The sequence below is a fragment of the Melospiza georgiana genome, chromosome 14, assembly GCF_028018845.1.
Source record: "Melospiza georgiana isolate bMelGeo1 chromosome 14, bMelGeo1.pri, whole genome shotgun sequence".
Lineage (NCBI taxonomy): Eukaryota > Metazoa > Chordata > Aves > Passeriformes > Passerellidae > Melospiza > Melospiza georgiana.
Genome location: NC_080443.1, coordinates 2,859,420 through 2,879,392, shown reverse-complemented (window position 1 = coordinate 2,879,392; position 19,973 = coordinate 2,859,420). Strand labels below are relative to the sequence as shown.

General features: G+C 44.9%; 1 protein-coding gene across 5 annotated transcripts in view; it reads left to right on the top strand.

Annotated features, from left to right (window-relative positions):
- The first annotated feature begins 1,460 nt into the window (after positions 1-1,460).
- CHST8 (carbohydrate sulfotransferase 8) overlaps positions 1,461-19,973 on the top strand; it is a 203,026-nt gene continuing 184,513 nt past the window's right edge. For 4 of the 5 annotated variants that reach the window (XM_058033928.1, XM_058033927.1, XM_058033926.1 and 1 more), the window contains exon 1: positions 1,719-1,789. The gene's annotated coding sequence lies outside the window, so the exon portion shown is untranslated. Of the gene's footprint in view, positions 1,550-1,718; positions 1,790-19,973 lie in introns of those variants that run through there. The other variant, XM_058033924.1, reaches the window with a different exon arrangement.

Sequence of the window (19,973 nt, the reverse complement as noted above, 5' to 3'; positions counted from 1 at the left end):
TCACTTTACCCAGTTACAGACTTATTATTTTGCTGTGACAGCTTATGCACCCTGCACCACAGAGAGCAGGACAGAAGGTGCTCAGGTAAAGCAGTGAGTGCAGTTTTCACGTGTTATTCTTCCTTTGAACTCCAATTGGCATGAATGCATCTTCCCCTGGAAAGCTGTCACATGCACCTTCTTTTCCTATGACAATGGAATTACACAAAGTCTGATCTCAAAACTTTCATTTAAATATTCCATCCGATCAGCAATGAGCTGGCTTGCTTAAGGACTACAGACTTGGGTCCTCAATCAATGCTTTGATAAATAACACCTACTTAGAACAATTGATTGCTAAGGAGCAGACTAAGTGTAATATATTTCTGCTAATCTAGTCACCGGATAAATGTCATAGTTTATTTATAAGACACACCTGAAATTATTCTGAGGGCTGTGGATAGGATCCATCTTGACACACATTTCACGCTGCACAGTGTCAGGTGGAGGTGGGCGGTGGGCACTCAAGGCACCATGTCTGGTGCTGGTTCTGACAAGCTCCCGCTGCCCCCAGGCTGCCAAAGCTCAGCTCCGAGGTTCCCTGGCAGCAGGGGCAGCTCCTGGGACCCACACTCCAAACTGAGGAGGGGGTGCAGAGCACAGTGCCAGGCTGTGGGGGCGTTATTCAGTTTAATTAAATGGCCACTTCATTACACCAGCAATAGCCAGGCACGGCACCGAGGCCATTCTTGGGGATTACAGCCATGCCCCGGTTCTGCTCTCGTGAGACTCTTTATTGTGCTGCACAGTTATGTGCGAAAAGCCTCCCTGTATTTTAGGGTGGAAAATAGCCAGCAGAGAGTGCAAGAGGCCCCTTCTGTGCTGTTACTCCACAGTCCTTATGCAGGCTCAAGATAAGGCACCTTGGTGCCCACCATGCCCTGGCTACGGTGTGTCTGCTCCAGTTTGTTCTTCGAGGACACCATCACTTCAATTCTCTTCCAATTACTTCTGTGCTGCCCTTGAGGTGTGTGTTCACAACCGTCTTTTGAGAGCAAGTGTGGGCCACCCATCTTCCCAACCAGTCTCAAAACACATATATATTGTACAAACTGCAGCCCGGAGGAGACGCCCGGCAGGATGCTTGAATCCACACAGAGGATACGGAGGATCCTCCCTTCTTCTTCCCTCCCAGAGCCACCGGGCAGCAGGGGCGCACAGGCTTCCCACGCACCCTGCCCGGGACCTTTCTTTCCTCCCTCGGGGGTGCGATATTCGGCCGGGAGCCGCGCGGGCTCGGCGTGCGGGAGCGGGAGCGCGCAGGGCGGTCACGGGCTCGGCCCGCAGCGCCCCGCTCCGCTGGAACTGCCCTGCAGACAATGCACGATCCGCCGGAGCGGCGGGGAGCGCCCGGCGCCGCCAGAACGCGGCAAACTTGAGGCGAGAGCCCCCGTGGAAAGGCGGCGGCCCCGGCCGGCCCCGCCCGCGCCGCGGCGAGGGGAGGAAGATGCGCCGGGCGCGGCAGGAGCGGAGCGCTCCCCGCCGGAGGCCGCCGCACCTGCTGCCGGAGGTGCGCGCTGGGCGCGGGGCGCGGCCGCCGGCGGGGCCGGGGCCGGCGGCGGGGCGGGAGGCGGGGGGCGGGGAGGGGGGCGGCGGCCTCCTCCCGTCTCGGGCGGGCTGTCCCGCTTCACTCTCTCCTCCCCGCCGAGCATCGCGGGCGCGGAGCCGCGGCTGCGGCGCGCAGGGCGGCGGCGGGAGCGGCGCGGAGGATGCGCTGAGCGAGCGCGGGAGCGGCGCGGCCGCGGCGCAGGTCAGTGGCCGGACCCCCCCCGTCCCTGTCCCCGGGCCCGGGACGCGCTTCGCCACCCGCGTCCCCGCATCCCCCGGCCGCTCCCCAACTTTTCCCCGCACCACTTCGGGAAAGTGACAAACTTGCGGCGGGGCCCCTCGTCCCGTGTCCCCTCGTCATCCCGGCGGTGCGACCCCCTGACCTCAGGGCTGCTCTCCCGGCTCGCGGCGCTGCGATTCCCGGTGAATTGCAGCTGTGATTCCCGGTGCCGGGAATTGCGGGCGCGGTGGCAGCCGGGCGCGGTGCGGTCGCCCCGGGCTGCGGCGCGTCCCCTCCGCCCCAGCCCGCTCCGCTCCCTCCGCTGCCGGGCGGGGCCGGCCCAGCCCCGCTCGGGCACCGGCACCGGCACCGGGACCATGCCCGGGGATGGGATGGAGCCGCCGGCTCCGACGGGCTGAGCGCTCACGGGTACGGGTCCGGCATGGGTTTCTGTAACGAAAATAACGGGTCCAAAGCAAACTAGTTGATGAATGCAGGCATCTCCCTAGACTGGAAACGCGGTTCACGCGGAGTTCAGTCTGTGCGAGCAGGAGCGGTATGACGGGACTCGGAGGCACTTTTTAATTTCTGGAGCTACCTTTAGAGAGCAGGGGGTTTCTTTGGGCGCTGGTCTCCCGCAGGAGTGCTGTTCATCACGTCCCGATTGCCCTGCCCCTGCTCGGCCACGCCGGCAGCTCGGACCTTGCAATGCCCCTTTACCCCTCAGCCAGAACGGGTGTGTTCAAACCACGGCAAGCGTACAGCGAAGGATGATTTGTACAAGTATGTTCGCCCCAGGGTGCTGGGGACGGCAACCGGACAGCACCCTGCTGACGTCTGGGATTCCCGGGTGCTGGTGGAAGTAGTCAGGAACGATGTGATACCTGGTCGTAGCTGTGTCATTAGTTTAAGATTTTTCAGGGATTAGGAAAACCCCTTGTTGTGATTGTGTTATAATATTGCTTTCTGTCTGTAGCTGACTTATGTTGCATGTAGATTAACATGTTTTAAAAAACTCAAAGATGGTCTCTTTTTTAATGTTAGACACCTACATAGAAAATTCTTGTATTTTATTGCAAGATTTAAAAGTTGCAGCTATTAAGAGAATTGCTGTCTCTACAGTACCAGGAAGAGAGGGTGAATAGTAAACCTGAACAGTCTCAGAAATGAGAATTGGAAATGCTGCTGCTAAATCTGTTTTGTTTATCAATGATGCTCACCATTTGACAAGAAAGCTATCCTCAGTTTATCCCGAGAAGATTTCATTTTGTCAGATGCCTGGTGTCTCATCAATTCCTTTCATGTCCCTGGGATTTTCTCTTTTCCAGGCTCAGGCCACAGCAGCTCTCTGTGTTGGGGATAACTGTTAAGCTCTTCTTTTGAATTCATGAGCTTCCAAATTAAACTTTTGCTGACACCTGCTACCTAGCCTGGTTGAGCATAATGACAGTGTCACCCAGGCTACTGGAGCTCTGCCACCAAACAAAGTAAATGGCAATCAAAAATAATTGTAAGGTGCCTGGACTAGGTACCACAATGATTTGGGGGACATCTGGGAAACTCTGGCCACTGGAAATCCAATCAAAGTCTGCTTCTAATGGAGCTAACTTTCCAACAGCAATCACAAGCAGGAATTAAATCCATAGAGTAGATGGCAACAGAGATTAATAATCATCATCAATTAGCTGATGGAATCAAACAGAACAAAATGAGGGTAAACAAAAACCTGTCTCCCCCTCCTCCTTGAATGCAGCCCCACCTTCATTTATCCACAGTCAAGGCATTTATCCACAGCCAAGGATCTCTCCTGAGCACTGCTTTCAAGTGCCAAAAAATTTAGCAGGTGTCATAACATAAGGTCAAGACTTAATTATTTATATGGAGACATCAATCATCCTGTGGGGATGATTTATTTATAAATCACCAGAGCTGTAACAAAGACAGTGAATTCTGATTTCCTCCAGCTCCTTCCTGAAGGGACCAGGAAGGTTCACACTGTGGCCAAATGGCCTCAGGAGCCTATAGAAGTTTTTGCCCAGCCCCACTTGGAGGAGGCTTTTCTACTCCTTTTAGATCATGCAACCAAAACACCACTGGGGAAATCTCATGCATATTTGCTACATCTCAGTAATGAACATTTACTGATTATGGATTATCTGGAGAATTTAGCTTTTTAAACATTATTCAAATTTTTATGTTTATGTAAGCTAATAAGACTGAGGAGATTCAGTAACTACTCTTTGCCTTATGGTATTTGAAAAGAGTGTCCATGGGGCTTAGCTCAGCATCTTCCACAGTTGCTTTTAAAAGACTAAAATAGAATTTTTCTGCCTGAAAAAAACCACCCTGTCTCTACTCAGTATAATGTTCTTTGCTCACAATTAATGCCTAAAATCAATTTTCTAATATGCTTTTTATGTTTCTGCTGAGCACAAACAGGATGGCACAGTAAAAGCTTTTATTGCCATCTGATTAGGCTGCAGTGGGGGTGAGTGAGTGGCTCGGGCCAGCAGGGCTGCAGGATTGCTGTGCTGGATGCAGCAAACACAGAGAAGGGCATGGGATGCTGAGCAGCAGCCACAGTCCTGCTCTCAGGGTCATTCAGGGAAATGTTATCAACTCTGTGGGCACAAGCAGGATGAGGCCCATTAGGATTTCTGATAACTGGACAAAGTCATAAGCATGGTCTTGGGCTGTTCCTTGGCCTCCTCTTCTGGGATTTTGATAAAGGGTTAATTACAGCCAGGGACTCCCAGAGATTTGTCCATTTATTTATCTGTTAATAGGAATCATGCTGTTGATCTTATTCACATGTCTGTTTTTCAGGCAGGGAGGTGATTAACTTTGAGTGAAACTGGTAAAAAAAAGAATATAGGAAAAAAGATGGAAAAGAAAGTTATGGTTAAAATAAGAGCTAGGATAGGAGGTTTCCTTTGCTTTTCCATCATTAGCTTGTGAAGATGTGTAGCCCAAACCCATCAGCTTTGCCATCAAGAAAAGAGGAGCATGAGTAGTATCCAGGGCATCTCGTGATCCTTCTGAACTTCATGGCAGGACTCCATTTTGGCAAGAGCAAGTCAATGAGCTCTCCTGCACATCAATTATTCTGTTCCCACTGATTTTAAAAGAAGACCATTTATCACTGTATTTCAGTGACAGAAATACTAAAATAATGTTTCACTGGGCTTATAAGAGGGTGTGAAAAAGGATGGATGAGCTGGCAACCTCTTCAAGGAACAATTAAGACATTAAGAGGGCAGGAAAATATTTTTAGGAAATAATCAGTGAGAAAATAGGAATTTAGGACTTGATTCAGTTATGAGATATTCCTCAAGCACCCTCTGAATTTTGCTCAGAGCATGTGAAAAAAAATGAAAAATTCATAGTATTTCTTGTAGGCAAGACCAGTCATCTGCTTGTGTGTTTTTATGGAATACTGGGTATATTTATAGCATTTAGTAATGCCAGCAACATTCAATGTAAAGAGTAACAGATGAATGTATCATGAAACAAGGCAGTGGCAAGGCAGGTGGGAAATGATTTCCAAAATATTGCAGCAGCCTGGGAGAAATCTAGGAAGATGGTAAACATAGCAGACCTAGGTAGCCTCAAGCAAAGCCAGGGTTAAAGCCCAGGCTGAGCCCTCTGCATGTGTTCTGAGGAGGGGGAGAGCCAGGCTCCTGTGTGCCAGCCCCAGCAGAGGTGGCCTCCACACCACTCCAGCCTCAGTGCATCCAAGGGCACGGGTGACAGTAAAATTGCAGCTGAGTGCAGAGACAAGAAGGGAGGGGAATGAAATTGTATTGGCTCAACTGCAAGAAACAAATCACAGGCTTCCCTAATCAGGCAGATGATGCCTAACTAGGGCACAACGTGAACCACAAAGAAAGGTGGCAGATTTCACAAATTAGTCATGGCAAAAACGGTGAATTTCACAGCTTGAAGTGAATTCACGTTATAGGATGAAACAGCACAAAGTGATTAAGAGCTCTAACTGATAGGAGCAATAAGCATGTGAGACTTAGTCATCATACAGCAGCCAACATTTGTCTCTGGCTTCAGCCGAGCCACAGGAGCAGCCCTTCAGCCTCCAGCTTTTGAAGCTGACTGGAGCTGGTGGGGACAATCACAAACAAGATCCCACAGATGTTTGCTGGAGTTTTCTGTTTCTGTGAGGTACAGCCATGGCAGCTGGGAGATGTTCGGCAGGCACAGGCTCTGCTCCCACTGAAACCTTGGAGCTGTGGCAGCAGGACCAGCAGGAGCTCATCTTCACAGCATGACCCCATGGTGAAGAGCAGAGAGGGAAGACAGCTGAGAAAGGTTGGAATGAGGGGGGACACTGTTGCAGCACACTCCCTGCCATGCTGGGGATGACCTTCCAGGTCTGACAGGGCCATTTTTAGAGCCGCTAGGTGCTGGACATGCCACCTCACAATAACCACACCACAGTATGCATCACTAAGAGAAAACAATCATTAAACAGTCTATTCACATTTTCTGTTCTTTCAGGGGATCAAAACCAGTGTCACAAGCCTCTGTCACAGGTGGTGTTGCATGACTTTTTCTGGTAAAACATTTTAATAGCTGTGACAGCACACTTGCAAGGAAATGTCTGTTAACAGATACTGGAACGCTACCCTACCACTTGTATCCCTGGTCAGATGAAGATAAAAATTTTGGAGAAAAATGTCACCATTATATCTTAATACTTTTGTTTCAACGTATACTGTTCTATCATAGCTATTGAAAATCCACAGAGCAAAATGGAAGCAAAGTGAGCTAATGCCAACCAGGACAAGGCCACCCTGGAGAATTCCTAATTGAAGCTGTTGGCAGTGAGAGGCTGTGGCCAGGCTGGGGCAGTGCCGTGCCCGGGGGTTAACACAGCCTGAGCTGGCAGGCGGGGCCGGGAGCCCTTCAGGGAGCAGAGCCTGGCAGCTTCCCACTGCTTTTTGGGGCCATTCCAGCACCGTCGGGTCCGCTGAGCACAGCTGTGTTAATGCTGTGCAGGGAGAAGCTGCTGAAGTTGCCAGGACTGAAGCCACAGAGGAACGTAATGGGGCAGTGCCAGTTCCTTCAGATCCCACCTGGAATTTATGAGCCATCCACGGGGGGCAGGGAAGCACCTGCACTGTAGATTATCCAACACTCACCCTCTGTGCAGAGCCCAGCTGCACCGCCACTGCCCAGCCACAGCTCCACTCCTCACCCAGCATGAGAGGATTTCCAGTTGTACTGTGAAGAAAGACCCTGTTGTCTTACATATTACAACAGTTCTATTACCAATATACATTTTCTTTGATATCAAGAGTTCTTTTATCATTAGAGTGCAAGGATTCCATAGCACCAGAGTTTCACACCTCCTCAATGTTTCTCACAGGCAGCTCCTCTAAGCACTGACTGTTCCTGGTCCTTGTCACCAATCCACTCTTTTATGCCACTAGTTCTTATTGGTTACAGGTGTTGCCTGTTATCATCTGGCCTGCTCCTAATCTTCAGTAATTGGTTCCAGCTACAACTCATTGGGGTAAAGGATTACATTCTACATTACCTTCATTTACCCATACCGTGTCCCCCTACAAGACCCCAAGTGGGATTAGTCACTCTTGAACAAGGATGCAAATACAAAGTTTGACAAGAATTATCATTTCTAAAGCATTTGAAAGGAATGCCCTTAGAGTCCTGGTAAGGAACTGGAAAGGACTTTTAAGAAGGCAGTCAGGGTGAGACCCTCTTCTCCTACACTGATTTTGGAATCTGGCACGTTTTAAGAGATCTTTCAGTTACATTTTGCAAAGCAATGCTAATTTGATGTATTGGAGCTCAGCACTGTGCCAATTCACTGTTAAACTAGTATTAACTAGGCATTTTTGGGGAACGCTTATATCTCAAGGTCCATTAAATATGCAAACCTGGCAATTATTTCAACACCTTTAAAATACTTAATCTGAAATGTGCATCAGAGCACCCATAAAAGGTCTTTCAGTCTTCATCAGAATGAAGTCTCCCTCTCTTGGAAGCGCAAGTCAGAGTCCTGGGAGAGGGGGCTGGTGGCTGTGCTGGGGATGAACACAGGAGGCAGGAGGGGCCCGATGAAGCACAGGCTTCACCCCCTAGCAGACGTTAAGGTCTGCTAGGGCCTGATCTGCCGAGCACCATTCATTCACACAGCAACCAAGCAGAGGGAAGCCAGGAAATGTTAAGTCAATGGCCATCCTGGAGAGAGCGCTAATTACTCACCTTGGTCGGGAGAGGTGGCTGGATCAGCTGCATGAACTTTCTGAGTGCTTTTTGAACCCGAGTGCCTGTCATCTGACATTCACATAAAGCTAGGAGCTAAGTAAAAGTTGCTTTATTTTTTAACAGTTGCTAATTTAGCCAGAGCTGCAAGAAATCCTGGTCTTTAAATCTGGGTTCCTTTAATGCCTGCACAGAAACAGTTGGAGAGAGGTGGTTTCTCCTTTCTCCAGTGTGGTCCTCAAATACAGACCCAATCCTCTTCAGGGTTGGGAGAATCACAGCAGTGGTTAGCTGGTCACATGTATATTAAGACGACTGACTTCAGGCACCTACGTTTGAATATGGGATTTAATATGCCTTCATTTTTATGTCTGAAATGGGGATACAACTTAGCTCAGAGAAGATCAATTAATTTTTGTGTTGCTTTTAAGTTCTTTAATGGAAGATGTTACATAAATTATTATTTAATATACTTTAACAGGTTTTTTTGCATGAGCTGCTTGATCTGCTTAGAGCATATAAATCAGTATGAGCTGCATTAGTAAAATAAGTTCAAAAATCTAAAGAGTACATCAGAAGTTAGACTAGTGCATAAAAAGAGCTAAAAGCTAAGTTTCTCTTTCATTGGCAAAAAGCAGACAGATTGGGGTTTTTTGTGGACCTTTAGACTCCTCATTTCTCAGGAATCACAAAATCCATTTGTGAAAAGATCTAGGAAATAAAGAAAGAAATTGTACAAGTGACATCCTGGTCAGTAAAGCATGTGAGTCTGCAGGCACACAGACAGGATGATGCCATGAATCTCCCCTTTGTGCTGCAGTTCAGAAGAGGAGTTATTTTCTTCATCTGAGCAGATGCCAAAGGCTCAGAGAAGGGCGAGCAGACAGAATGCAGCCCCTTTCTTGTGGCAGAAATGTATTTGCCTCTGAGAGAAGAGAGAAGAGAAAAGAGAGAAGAGAGAATCCCCTCTTAATCTGCAGTGATGAAAACCCCTTCATCTGGGGGTTATCACAGCACTGGGTGCAAGGCAGAGCATGACCAGCTATTATTTCATCCTTCCATCCCTCAGTCCAGAACTTTTTCCATCCTACACAGATTTCCACATCCACCAGTTCTAGGGAAAGTTCCTTCCCTGCATCTCTAAGATATACAAACACTTACATGCTTTTTTCCATCTTTCCCAAAAGCAGATTTTATCACACTCACATTCAAAAACCTCCCTCTTCAACTACAGAAGCTAATTTATTACTTTTCTGGCTTTTCTTCTCAACCATTATTCAGATCCCATTGTTAGTTTTTCTTCCAATAACACCAAAGCCGTGTGACAATGTTTTAAAGAGTCACTTATAACTTACTAGCAAAGTAATTCACATCTGCCTGTTAGTTATGGCTGTGGGATCCACCCAAGGAAGCTGCTGTCCAATAAATTACTGAACTGTCTGCCTTCACACAGTGCTCCCCAAACTCTCCAGCATCTCTTCCCTGGTTTCTATCACCTAGCTTAGTGCCAAAACAAAGGATGTTTCAGCAGCTGTTTCAGCACTTAATGCCAGTATTCCTTTGCAGACTAGGGGGAAGGGATTTCCTTTCAAAATGCCACTCTCCCACTGAGACTGGCAGTAGTATTATCTCACATCTTTAAATACCAGTCTTGGAGTTATTGGTGTGACAGCAAGGTGCAGAGATTTTATGACACAGAAAATTTACATTAACAATTTCTTTTTTTTTTTTGTTTTCAACATTCAAAATCTAAAGTTACTTTAAAATCCTTGAATTAATTAATTAATCCTTTTGTTATAAGCACTGTAATTGTTTAATGCTTTGGACTAGCACTGCCCATATTATTTGGTGTATGCTGTCACTCCTGCAGGTCTCAGTGTCTCCCCACAGCATTAGATGTTGTATATTCTCCTAACACATGTGAGTCTACAGCTCACATAAAGCTCTTCTATTCTGTGCCTTACACAGGAGAGCTACTGCACTGATAGCAGCCAGTGCATAGTACCTATAAATAACAAATCATCACACCTGCCTGCACTGTGTTCTTCTGATACATTATTAACCTCTGGTGCAGCACTTTTACTTCAAAATACTAGAATCAGCTTGTTATTCTACCTTTAGTTTACACTGGGAGAAACCTCAGCTCAGGATAATGTCAGGAGATTATCTGAGGTCTCTGTTATAGTGGCAGCATGTGTTGCTAGCGCAGAAATTCATCTGGTTTTCATAAATATTTGATAGGGCTCTATCATCCTCATCATCATTTGGGCTGGTTGGAAGAGGATCCCTCCATGATTGCAGCCCATTTCTGAGTTGTGGTGGAAAGTCAGTCAGTGATATTTCAATCACAGTGTTCTTATAACAAATTCCATTCAAATGCTCTCTGAAAGGGAGTTAAGGTTTCATCCTGCTGCTTAGAGAATGATATGCTAAATGCAGCCTCCCATGGGCTTGGCTGCATTCCAGCACTTTGTAATTTATAGTTCTCCTTCCGAGTTCTGGCTGTGACCTTGGGAAGTTCTCCCACATTTTGCTAAAGCACCATCCCAGAGCCCTCACCCCTTCCCAGGAGCACAGGGCAGCTCCTGGGACACCCAGGGCAGGTGGGAGCAGCAGCACAGGGGAGTGCTCATTGCCTCTCTTTCACTATTAGGAGCAAATCATGGAACGTTGTTCTTAAATGACAGAAATTATTAGGTAGCTTCAAAGCATGAAATTCATTCACAGAAGAGGTTTAAATTATATTAGCCAAAGGCGTTTTCTGCAGAGACAGCCACAAAACAGCTCTAATTTGAGATCTCCAAACAGCTGTTGTGCCCTATGTATTTATATTGAAAAAATAACCTGGAAGATTATGTTAACATGCAATTAAATTTAAAAAAAAGTTTTAACATAAATACTGATCTTATTGAGAGCATACAGGGGGTGCCTAAGAGGCTTTTCTGAGAAATGTGTGTGTCCATGGCCAGAGGAACTGACAACCCAGATTGTAACACATGCCACTTTTAACAGAAAAATTGTGTAATTGAGAGAAATTATTGCCCCTTGAAGATTACATTCATTATAGATTGTAACAGAGATATGTCTTCAGAATGACTGCAGTTCCCTTCAGTTAAAGAGCTATTCAGAAATACCAGTTTGAGCTCATGGATGTAGCTGCAATTGTTTTAGCAGAGTTAGTGAGGGAAAGCAATTTAGAGGAAGGTACAGCAGACCCATGCAGCTCTTTTGTTTCTTTATTCTTTCCAGATTTTTCAAGGACATATCTTCTGAAAGCACTTGTTTGTACTTACCTATTTGGATTCCTTAGAATGGGGAACAATTTTAAAATAAAAAAATGATTACTTTTAAAATAATGATTTTTAAAATTATTTTTTAAAAATTTTAAAATCATGAGAGAAGTTTCTTAGACTTTTTATTTCACCAATTGCTATGGATTTTGTGCAAAACAAGTGATATGGGTGTAGCTTTGAAAACTAAGAAAAACAACTTCATTTTTTCATTTGGTCTTCAAAGTATTGCATCTGACATTATTTATGATTGGCACTTACCATAAATGAATTTTCTCTGTAACCCAGTTGTATCCCAGTTGTATCTCTTTTGAAGTGCTTCTTCTATTACCTGATGTGAAGACATCAGAGAATAATTATGTTAAGTCGTTCTTTGTAAACAATAAACCAGCAAACCCAAGAAACTCCCTTTGCTAGGTGTTCATCACCAAGACACCACTGGCAAAACCCAATACCATTGTGCTGTAAACATTCATCAGCTCCCTGGACCAGTCTAAAACTGGTGGCACTCCACTGGAGAACTTCAGCAGAAATATGTTTGGCTTTTTTTCTTCCCTTGTGGCCCAACTCCAGTGCAATGTTTGGCTTTTTTCTTCCCTTGTGGCCCAACTCCAGTGCAGTGATTCCACCTGTGGGCAGTGCTCAGAGGGGATGAGGTGTGTGGGAAGGCCCCAGGGCAGTGATGCTGTGTGTGCAGACACCTTTGCAGCGGCGCCCCGACGGGAAAGGACAACTGGCAGTATTTATGGCAGGTTTCTGTGCTCTACACTGAGTATTTATTCTGGCAGTAGCTCTAATTGTGCTGTAAACCACCCTGGGTGCTGGCTGCTGTGTGCCGAGGAGTTTGACTAGAAGCCAGCCAACAGTGAGCTCTGTGATAATGGTTCATCATTTCGCTGCAGGAGCCCCATGCCCGTGGGTAGCAACAGCCTTTCTGCTTCCTCCCACGCTCTCTGAGCAACCAAATCCCATCTCCAGGGTGTCTTCTGGGCTATAAACTGCTGTTGTTTATTATTAGCACACCATGAATGTGAGGTGGGTATTAGAGACACCTTTCTCTCACATGTTAGAGAATTAATATCAGCCTGTCTCCAAGCCAGCTGACCCCATTCCCATGCATTTCCAGGGCACAGGAGTAGTGGGGAGAGCTTGTGCAGAAGGGATCCACCACCAGAGCTCATAATTTCCTCCAGGAAATGTCTTCCCTCTGCAAAGTCCTGCTCAGCCCTGAGGATCTCCTCATTTTTTCAGTGGAACCCAGTCAGTGTTGGCTTTGGCAGTGCTCTGGCAGTGGTTTCTTCCAGCATTTCAGTGTTGCAGAGTTTTTTGCATGATCATTGGCATTATTCATGCACACCTCCAGCTCCTCATCCTTAAGTGACTTTGAGACTTCCTTCTATAATCCATCATATCTGCAGCCCTCTTGGCTGGCCTTGCCTTAGTAACAACTGCTTCTTCTCCCAGCAGTTCTCCTGACACCGCTGTCAGCAGGACAGAAAGCTGAGCTCACTAAGAGGGGACTGTGTGGAATTCATCCACATTTGGATGGGAAGGGAGGATGCATGATGGATAAAGGAGATATGTGAGAGAGGATCAGAGGAAGCAGCTGGGCTCATTCACAGAAGCAGCTGTGCCCTGTAATTCCATGTATCACTGTGTGCCATTACCTGCAGCAGAGCCTGTGAGACAAGAAATACTCATTCCATCTGAGCTGGCTCCTGTGTGTCTGACCAGAGCCCCTCTGCTTTTTCCAGCCATAGACATCATCTCACTGCCTGCACAAGCCTGGCAGTAATGCCACACTGGGACCTTCCCTGCTTGGCTGTTCAACTGCCCTGTTACTGTCTTTTCTTAGGGCTTCTTTTCCCCTCTAATATCTCACCTAAACTTTTTTCTTTCTTAGCTTCAGGCCATTGCTCCCTGGCCTACAATTTTCTGAGACTGTGAATAACTTCCTTCATTTCTGTTGTTCCTTTGATATTAGACTGTGGTCATGTTCACCCTAAGCCATCTCTTTCACTGGACTCTGAATTTGGCTTTCTCAGCCTCACCACATGTTATGTTCTCTAATCTACATGCCATTGTCCTCCTTTGTTTTCATCTTCTTTTGAAGTTTGGTTGCCAGAAATACAGAGCATCATGCTTTTAGAGGCTGTTATTTGTACTGACTTACATGCACTTCCCACAGTTATCTGTATTTTCTTACCCAGAAGGGCTCTTTTTGTTTATGTTGGTTTACTTGATGAAATTATCTCTCTCTCCTCTCCAAATTTAATTTTGCAAATGAAAATATATTAAATAACTCTCCATTTTGCTGCCAAGGTACCAACAGAAAGCAGTAAGACTAAAGAAGGCAACTGGTTATAAAGGCTCCTAAGTTCAGTTTTTGTTTGCTGCAAAAGCTTTGTGGGAATTCAGTGCAGGTTCTGCACAGCTAACAGAGGCAGGACTGTCCTCAGGGTTATCCCTGTGCCATGTGGAAGGGTCTCTGCCATTTTGGAAAGTGCTATCAGCTACCTGTACCCAGACATTCAGTTTCTCCAGGAGCATAATTTCCTGTGATTTATCACCAAAGTATGACTTTTTGTCCTATGGGAAGTTCTAAATTTGGGGTTTTAAGATTAAAAAAATCTCCGTTTTAAAGCTTGTCACGAAATACAAAATTCTTGGGAAGGAAATTCATTTTGGGGAAAGCAGAAATGCTCCATCCAGATGATCTTGATCCAGCCTGGGTGCTGTGATTTGGCTGTACTGATGAACCTCCCCTTGTCTCTGTCCAGCATCCCACAGGAGCTGCCAGTCCCAGCCCACCCTGCACACCCCAGGGCTCAGCCAGCACTGCCTCTCTTGCCTTGTTGCTTTCCATAGATAACAAATCTACACCTTTTTTTACACAAATATAAAATGCAAAAAGCCTCAGGAAAAGGTTGAATCTCATAATGGACAAGGAGTGATATCTTTGTATGGTGAAAGAATTGCAGTTCCTAGAGCAACAGGGAGGTTGAGAAGAAGGGAGAAATTTGAACCTAAATTTGTAAAATGAGGCCATATTAAGATTTCTAAGAATGTCAAAGATCTGAAAGATGGATCCAGCTTCTGCACTGTAGCCTGTTGGGCTCTGGGGATGTGTTTGGGATTGGATTTCTGCACATGTGCCATTCCCTGGCACTGATGGTGGCCCTCATCAAACAGCAGAAGCCAGCAAGCAGCACTGCTTTCCCAGCCTCTGCCTTGGAACCAGACCCTTGGTTTGCTTACTCCTTTATTCTGTGAATCCACTGGCTCTTCTTGTCCTGGGCTTGTAATGAGTTTGCAATTAGGGTTTCAGTTCTGAAAAATCATGAGAGAAAGAATACCTGTAATAATACTGTTTTTAAAATAACTAATCCACAGTTGTACATTGACTTATTGAAAAAAAAACCCTCCAAATAATAGCAATGCACATGAGGACTGCTGGTGTAAAGGACAGGACAAACTTTCTAGAATATCTCCTATCTTTGTAGTCTATAAATATTTATTTGTAGCAATACTGCCGATTTCACTGGCACCTCAGCTCACTCTGTGTCAGCAGAGCCATGACAGCTTCACAGGACAATACCAAGTGAAAAGTAACATCTGCAGAGCCCCTTCCTGCCAGAAGAATTGGCCTCTGAATAATTTTTCTTTTTAGCAGTTGAACCAAAATCAGTAAGGGGAAGAATTGCTTAAGTTTTCCAAAAGACAACTCGAGTGTTTCATTTTTCTCACTGAAACAGATATCTTCAAAATTAAAACTTATTTCCAACACAAAAATTACTTTTTTTTCCTATAAGTGTCAAAACAAAACATTTGGATTTTTTAAAAGTTCAGAATAAAGTTTCTCATGTTTAATTAGCTGCTACCCTCATTAACAAAAAAAATCAAAACCCAACAAATAGTACATAAAGCACTTAATAAATGAAAGATCCCAGCAAGCCTCAGCAAAAATGAAGTAATTGCCTTTTGGAGGATCGGTGTTTTTAATGGGTACTGAAATGCACTTTAGAAAGTGGCTGTTGCATCTTTTAGTTAATTATTAAATTCAAAATACTTGAAATATGTGTTGTAAGACTATTTTAATTTTCCCGGCAGAGACATTGACAGTTCCTGGATGATACTCCACCAACTGTCCTCTTTAATGACATTTTCTTTTTAATAATCATTGATCCACACAAATTTGTGTGGATTGTCAGTTCCTAAATAGGAGCTCATCACTTACATTGCTTGTGAGAGCTCTGTCAAGGGCTGAGCATGGCACAGAGGATCTCCTGCTATGTTTGTTTGCCATATAATCACATGATAGGTCGATTTGATTTGGATTCTAATATTTTGTGGCTGCTCTAAATACCACAGTGTACCAAAATACCATGTCTTTTGTGTGCTGACATGTGTGCTGACAGCATTCTGAAAGGGAAGGTAAAATCCTGTGGTGAATCATAAGCAAAATAAACTGATTTGGAAAGCTGTATTTCCTGTCTGTCCCCAAGAAAAAGAGCCTCTCATCTCCTTCTCCACCCTGTTTGGGCCAAAATATCACCTTTTTCTTAGGTGATTGTTAAAAAGGTTGGCCATCCCAACCCAGTTATTGATGCAATAGGAACACAAAGGTGTTTGCCATCCTTCAGCACATGACAGGGATGGTTTATCCTGTCTGGGGCCTCAGCAGGAGCCCTGGGAACAGCCCTCCACAGCCCAGGGAACAGGCTGTGCTCTGTGCTGAAGGAGCAGAAGGCAAGGCAGGGTGACTGAGGGCAGGGAGAGGCTGAGGAGCCTCTCACACAGTCCATGGTGAGACACCAATCCATTTTGCCTCTCCTGACCTCCTGTCTGTGACATTGCTCTCAGCATATCCCTCCCCAGCCCCCACACTGACTGCAAAATGCACTAAATAAAATAAGGCAGACAGCAAGGCAAGAAAAGAGGGATCTGGGCTGTCCAGGGGCCCTGGTGAGGCAAAGGGGTAAAAGGGTACAAAAGGGATGTATAAATTCAAGACCTAGAGCTGAGACTCAAATATAGGAGTAAGAAGCCAGATGAGCTGAGAAGGGAGCTGGCATCCATGCTCCAAGGGATTCATGGAGAACAGAAGGCTGCCTGGCTGTTAAAGTGTCCTTTCAAGGACACAAGGAGGATGGGAACATTCACAGCCATTCCCAGTGGCAGAGACAGGATGAGTCTCCCACAGGCTGGACCTTGAATCAAAGTGTGGCAAAGCCTTGGTTTTCCCTCTCACTGCTCTAGGTCTTGTCCTAGAGTCACCTTGAATGTTATGAAAGCAAACACCTGGAAATGAAATTGTAACTTGTGGTATAAGAGCACATGGGAAGCCCTAAAAAATCAGGGACATTACAAAATCCTGTTTTAGTGGGTCTGGTCCTAAGGAGCAGCTGTGGCTTCCAGCTGTTATACAGAGCCTTGAGGCATCATCCTCTATAATTTGTAAAAGAAAATACACCAACACTTTTGTGACTTCTTCCCTTTATAGGGGGAAGAGATGGGGAAGGCCTCCCTGTCCTTTCTCAGTGAATCCCCTGGATTAGGGACAGGGAAGTCCTTCAGGACCCTCCTAGATACCAGCACTACACTTACTCTTTCCTAGTGATTTCCAGCAATTCTCACAGATTAGTGCCCCCTCAGGACAGTTCTGCTCACAGACACATAATGCTCTGCTTTCCCCTTCCCTCAGCATCTCCCTTGAAATGGTATCATTGGGAAGGAGAAAGGTTTACAGTTCTTCCCCCTTTTTTATCTTGTAAGCTGTACTCGTTCTCTGCTGCTACACAAGCAATAAACCAGGCACACAAGCAGGGATTGTCTTAGCAATATTCCATTTCTCTGTCAGACTTTAGGTCAGGTGATAACTTTGGATGAGGTACTGTCTGCAAAGACAATGAATGCAAGAAGCCATCCTTATCCCAGCAAGGGATAAACTAGATGATCCAAGTGATTTTCTCTGTCACTATCTATGTTTCTGCTATGGAATAAACTGCTGGACAAGGAGAAGGATTTATTGCTTGGACTGCAATGATGGATGCTTCCAAAACAGCTCAGCTCAGGTTATCTCCTCATAAGGGCAGTGTGTGTCCAGCAAAAAAAGGGATATTTTGCTGCTGTGCAGAGACAACCTGGAGAGCCCAGCATATTCCCCCTGAAGGGTGTCACAGATGGCAAAGATTCTTGGTGTGGATGGCTCAGGTCTTGAATATCAGCTGGAACTTGAGGGCAATTTTGGCTTTCTCCGTTTTCAGCCTTTCTGGGACATACTTCATTCTAGAACGAATTCTTAGGACTTGTGTTCTAAGAAAGCTCTAGGAATACTGAAGTAGGAGGAGAGTTCTGGGGAAATGCATGGATTACAGCTTTTCCCTTCCCTAGAAGCCTGAACCACATCCACAGCCTGTCCATGACCAACCTCAAAACAGGAAGAAATTTGCAGTCCTGATACCAGCAGAAAACTCCTCCATGAATCAGTCTGTTTTTAAGATCCTCTTCATTATACAGTAAAGGTCTCATAGGTCAGTCTTTTGTTTTACTTTTTAAATGAGAATGCCATAGTCCAGCTCATAACAACAGTGAGGTACCAGCCCTCAGCCTAGTACATTTGTTTTTCCAGGCAACTGAAGAAAAAAACCCCTTTAGTGGGCTCAACAAAGGCAACCAAAGATAATTGTTAATAGTATCCAGACATGAAGGTGACTCGTGGATGTTTATACTCCCCAGACTGGGAAATGTTATTCAAGGGAACAGGATGTTTTGAGCCTACAGCATCCTATTTTTTTTCTGTAAAATAAAACTTCATAGTATCACAGGGTCAATAGTTTTTTTCTGCTGTTAGCCCCTAAATTCTGTTAAGGAATTCTTGAATATTCTTCCCCTGCCTCTTTTCCCTTTTTCATTTTTTTGTTTTGTTTGCTTGTTGTTTGTTTTGTTGTTGTTTGTTTTGCTTACCAGATATAGAAATGCTTTTCTTAAAACATTGTAGTCAGTGAGTGTCTGTAGCTGACACTGGATAAAGTTGTCATTATGATTTAGCATTTCGTTGATTGTGCTTTATTATTTTTATATTTTGCAAGAGGTTTTTAACTTTCCTTTTGTGTGTTCATGGAATTGTTTAAAGTGAAGGGGCTTTGCCATACTGAAAAGATATTGAGCAGAGCCTGTTGTTATTACCATGCAAGCCAGACAGTCTGAACAGTCTTAGTCAGATGTAAATCCACAATTATAAATCACCATGTGAAGGGGAATAGCAATCACTGCATTTTGGTCTATCACCACAATACTTTTCATATAAATATACTGATCAGAATAGGAAATTTAGGTGTATTTTCTGTGTCTTTATGCAGTAAACATCTCTTTTAAGCACCATTTGTGCTAGACATCAAGAGTATCTCTGAATTAGAACAGCTCACAAAGAAGAGATGGTGGAAGCCTTATGCACAGCAAAGGGATTAAAAAAAACCAAAAAACACAAAAATCCTGCTGGGTGGCAGAACTGTGTAGACCAGTAAAAATTCTACAAACTGGGGTGTACAATATGCGTAGGTGTGTAAATGTAATTCTTAAATAGTTCCCTCTGCTTCAAAGAGAAGGGCTGTCCTGGGAGCTATGGGGCAATCAGAGTTTAGTTCTTACTTTGCCATGGGTTTCTGTGGTATTTTCTGCCATTCATTTAATTTCATTGTGCCTAAGTTTCTTCATGTGTAAAATAAATCCTTCAAATACAATTGGATCAGCTTCATACAGCAAATTACATCTGATGCTGAATCATGTCTTTTATCTCTCTATCTGCCTGCTTATTTTTATTGTGAGCTCCTCAGGGCAAAGACTATCACTTGAAGTCTCATATATAATAAAAGTGTCTTTAGCACCACAGATCCCGTTCTCGGGGACTGGAAGCTTAGGGTAATAAAAATAAACAAATGTGATCAGCCACGGGAATTAAAATAAAGTATCCAAACCAAAGAAAATCTATACTTATGACCTTCTCTCATGAATATACTGGCCCCCAGAACAGATACACTGCTCAGCTGCATCCCTGGGCAGATGTAAAACACTTCATTGTTTGGCCAATTGCATGTGTTAAGAAAAGCCTTCTTGCCACAGCAGAGCCATGTAAGAATAAAATAAAGACTGTAGTCTAGGAAATGGGGTAGTTCATGTTTCAATGACCTTAACAAGGGCTTGGAAAGGAACATTAATATTCCTGAATCTCTATTTTCATTTGTAGGAGAAGGTTGGCTAGTCTAAACATATCTGAGCTGGAGAAAAATAGGGGGGGGGGAAAGGATTTTTCTGGTGACACAGACACTGGAAAAGAGAGCTGAGAACACAAACAGGTCTGCCTGTTTCCACGGCCAGGGCTACCAGCTAGGTTTTGTAGCATGCTCACACAGCAAAGAAAGACTTATTTTAAAAGTTCTATTTCTTAGAAGACAGAAGCTGAAATTTTATTCCTACTGAAAATGTCATCTCCTGATACAGAATAGAGATACAACCTGAATAGGAACATGACAGGGATTTGGTCTGCTGAGCAGTTGCAGAGGATGTTTACCATACTTCATCTGGTCAAAAAACTGAAGAATGGCAAAGATGGAAATATTTTCTTTGTTTAATGC